The following is a 4,639-nucleotide window of genomic DNA, read 5'->3' as shown; positions in this document are numbered from 1 at the left end:
TATGCTCACTAATGTTCATGTCTGGGGAGTCTGGTGGCTAACGGAAGTATTTAAACTCAGAAGAGTGTTCCACTCTGTAGCAATTCTGTACGTGTGCGGCGTCGCATTGTTCTGCTGGAATTGTCCAGGTCCGTCGGAATGTACAATGGACATGAATGGATACAGGTGCTCAGACAGGATGCTTACGTACGTGTCACTTCAGACTCGTATCTAGACGTATCAGGGGTCTCATATCACTCCAGCTGCACACGCCCCACACCAGTACAGAGCCTCCACCAGCTTGAACAGCCCTCTGCTGACATGTAGATTCCATGGATTCATCAGATTGTCTCCGTACCCGTACACGTCAATCCGCTCGATACAATTTGAAACAATACTCGTCCATCCAGGCAACATGTTTCCAATCATCAACAGTCCAATGTCGGTGTCGACGGGTCCAGGTGAGGCGTAAAGCTTTGTGTTGTGCAGTCATCATGGGTAAACGAGTGGGCCTTCAGCTGCGAAAGCCCATATCGATGATGTTTCGTTGAATGGTTCGCACGCTGACACATGTTGATGGCCCAGCATTGAAATCTGTACCAATTTGTGGAAGGGTTGCATATCTGTCACGTTGAACGATTCACTTCAGTCGTCGTTGGTTCCGTTCTTACAGGATCTTTTTCGGCCGCAGCGATGTCGGAGATCTGATGTTTTACGAGATTGCTGATATTCACGGTACACGTGTGAAATGGTCGTACGGGAAAATCCCCACTTCATCGCTACCTCGGAGATGCTGTGTCCCATCGCTCGTTGCGCCGACTATAACACTGCGTCCAAAATCCCTTAAATCTTGATAACCTACGATTGTAGCAGCTGTAAGCGATCTAACAACTGCGCCAGATACTTCTTGTCTTATATAGGCATTGCTCACTGCAGCGCCGTATTCTGGATGCATCCAAATCTCTGTCTTCAAAATGGCTCTGAGCACTATGGGACTTACCATCTGAGGTCATCAGTCCCCTAGAACTTAGAACTAGTTAAACCTAACTAACCTAAGGACATCACACACATCCATGCCCGAGGCAGGATTCGAACCTGCGACCGTAGCGGTCGCGCGGTTCCAAACTGAAGCGCCTAGAACCACTCGGCCACACCGGCCGGCTCTCTGTCTTCCTCTGCATTTTTTACCCTTCACAGCTTCCTCTAGTACCATGGAAGATATTTCCTGATAAGACATGTGCTATCACACTGTCCGTTCTTCTTATCACCGTTTTCCATATATCCCTTTCTTCACCGATTTTGCGGGATACCTACTCATTTCTTACCTCCTCACTCCAATTAATTTTCAACATTCTTTTGTAGCACCACATGTCAAATGCTTCGATTCTGTTTCCGTTTTTCCACAGTCTATGTTTCACTATCACACAGTACTGTCCTGCAAACGTGCATTACCAGAAATTTATTCTTCATATTAAGGAGTACCTTTAATAGCAGTAGACGCTTGTTTACCAGGAATAACATTTTGCCAGTGCTAGTCTGTTTTTTATGTCCTCCTTGCTCCGTCCGTCATGGGATATTTTGCTGCCTAGGTAACATAATTTCTTACCATCCGTCTTCTTCGTGATCCCAATTGTGATGTCAAGTTTCTCGGTATTCTCATTTCTGCTGCTTCTCATTACTTTCCTACTTCTTCGATTTACTCTGAATGCACGTTCTGTTCTCATTAGACTGTTCATCCCATTCAACATATCCTTTAATTCCTCTTCACTTTTACTCAAGATAGCAATGCTGTCTGAGAATGTTATCATTGATACCCGTTCACCTTGAATTTTAATCCTACCGTTGAATCTTTGTTTATTTACGTCATTGCTTCTTCGATGTACAGACTGAACAGTAGAGGCGACAGGCTACATCCCTGTCTTACACCCGAGTAGTTCGTTTTCGATCTTCCAGTCTTATTGTTCTCTGTTGGTGCTTGGATATATTGTATATTAGCCGTCTTTCACATAGCTTACCCCTATTTTTCTCATAATTTCGAACATCTTGTGCCATTTGACATTGTCGAACGCTTTTTCCATGTCGACAAATCGTATAAATGTGTCTTGACTTTTCTTCAGTCTTGCTCCTAGTGCCAACCGCAAAGTCAGAATTGCCTTTACGTTTCCTAAAGCCAGACTAATCGTCATCTGTCGGTACGTCGACTATAATCTTAGCGATTTGTGGAAGTGAGCTCTCGATCCGATGAAGAAACGGAGAAATGCACTAAGTTGTTCACCTACATACGAGAACAGTGGCACCATCAGACTGGGAGCATGACGTAATGAAGACGTACGCCGATCGGTGATAAGCTGTGTACGGGCTAGAAATAATTACGACGACAGTAGCCACGATAGTCAGTTATTCCTTACGGGTTGAGGATTTCGTCGAAAGGTCGACATTGTGCCCAGATTTGACGGTAAAAGTAGATCATGAGTGTCTCATACACTGAAGCGCCAAAGAAACTGGTATAGGCATGTGTATTAAAATACGTAGGTGTGTAAACAGGCAGAATACGGCGGTTCAGTCAGCAAAGCCTATATAAGACAAGTGGCTGGCACAGTTGTTAGTTCGGTTACTGCTGCTACAATGGCACTTCATCAAGATTTAACTGAGTTTAAACGTGGTGTTATAGTCGGCGCACGAGCGATGGGACACAGCATCTCTGAAGCAGCGGTGAAGAGGGAATTTTCCCGTACGACCATTTCACGAGTGTACCGTCAATATCAGGAATCCGGTATACCATCAAATCTCCGACGTCGCAGCTGCCGGAAAAGGATCCTGCAGGAACGGGACCAACGACGACTGAAGAGAATTATTCAACGTGACAGAAGTGATTCACTTCCGCAAATTGCTACAGCTTTCAGTGCTGGACCATCAACAAGTGTCAGCGTGCGAACCATTCAACGAAACATCATCGATATGGGATTTTGGAGTCGAAGGCCTCCTCGTATACCCTTGATGAGACAATGCTTTATGCCTCTCCTGGGCCCGTCAACACCGGCGTTGGACTTTTGATGACTGACGTTTAAAATTGTATCGAGCGGATGGACGTGTACAGGTATGGAGACAATCTCAAAAAATCTTTGGCCCCTGCATTTCAGCAGAGGACTGTTCAAGCTGATGGAGGCTCTGTAATGGTGTGGGGGCGTGTGCTGTTGGAGTGATATGGGACCCCTGATGCGATGCGACACGTACGTAAGCATCCTGTCTGATCACCCGCATCCATTCATGTCCATTGTGCATTCCGCTGGAGTTGGGCAAGTCCAGGAGGAGAATGCGACACCCCACACTTCCAGAATTGCTACAGAGTGGCTACAGGAACACACTGCTGAGCTTAAAGAGTTCCGCCGCCCACCAAACTCCCCAGACATGAACATTATGGAGCATATCTGGGATGTTTTGAAAGGGGCTGTTTAGAAATCGCCACCCCCTCTAATCCCAGTTGCCTTGGCTCCTCAGGGTATAAGGGTGCCGTAACGATTAGCTTTGATTTCAGGTAGCCTTTGTCGCCTGGTTTAGACCGTCTGAGGTCATCGGCGTCCGTGTCATTGCTTCGGTCGGAGTACAGTAGGGCGTTGACCGTGACCTGTCTCGTAAGCAAGCTGCACGTATTGTCCGGCTGCGCGTGAGAAGTGATTCTGCGGACGGAGTTCCAAGACGCGCGGAATGCGCTGACAGGTGGGGGGCGGAGCGCTGGCCGATGACTCACGCACAGATCGTGGGGGGAGGTGACGCAGTGCGTTACGCACGTCGCGTGATCCGAGGCGGACCAGTCTGTAGTAGAGGCCGTCTGTTCCAGGCACCTGTAGCTGGCCGCAGCGGCCTTGCGAGGTCGAGCGGGTAGCCTGACCAGCAGGCGCTCGCCGTTGCGCGCTAGGATTCGACTACATCCCAAGTGTAGGGAAAACCGCTGGTGTTGAAAACCAGCATTTTTAACAGTTGGCTCCTGACAGAATACTTCCCGTCCGACTGGAAGATTGCTCGTATAGTACAGCTATCGAAGACGGGGAAGGACCATCGCCGACCGCAAAACTATCGGCCCATCAGTTTCCTGGCAACACTCTCCAAAGTGATGGGACGGATCATGCTTACCGTATAGATGGGGACATGCTGAATGAAAAGCGTTTGGCTGTGAAGAGGGCAATGCGTGAATCCATTAACTACTACCGCAGCAGAGTATTTGTGGAACGATCTCTCACGAAGCCCAAAGAAGTTGTGCTCGTATGTAAAGGTTGTTAGCGGTCATTCTGTTCGAGATACTTTTGAGCTCGGGATATCCCCGAAGAATCTGCAACAAATCAGTGTCAAGGATATCTGACAGTAGTTTCGTGGATCACTTCCGACATCGTTCTTGGAGATGGGCGTGACCTGTGCTTTCTCCTGACTACTGAGCACGTTCCTTTTTTCGAGCGATGGACGGTAGATTATAGTTAAGAGGAAGTAACTCGTCTCCAGAGTGGGTATAGTATCTGATAGATATTCTATAGGGCGTCGATCAATTTTAGTGATTTCAGCTGTTTCTATTGACACCAATGTCTGTGTTAGTCATCTTTGCAGTTGCGCGACAATTAAACTGGAGCAATACCATTGGAGTTTCATTGTAAAGGAACATTTGAAAAAC

Source organism: Schistocerca americana, chromosome 10 (assembly GCF_021461395.2).
Source record: "Schistocerca americana isolate TAMUIC-IGC-003095 chromosome 10, iqSchAmer2.1, whole genome shotgun sequence".
Taxonomy (NCBI): Eukaryota; Metazoa; Arthropoda; class Insecta; order Orthoptera; family Acrididae; genus Schistocerca; species Schistocerca americana.
The sequence above is the reverse complement of the archived record's forward strand: the minus strand, read 5'-3'. Positions refer to the sequence as shown.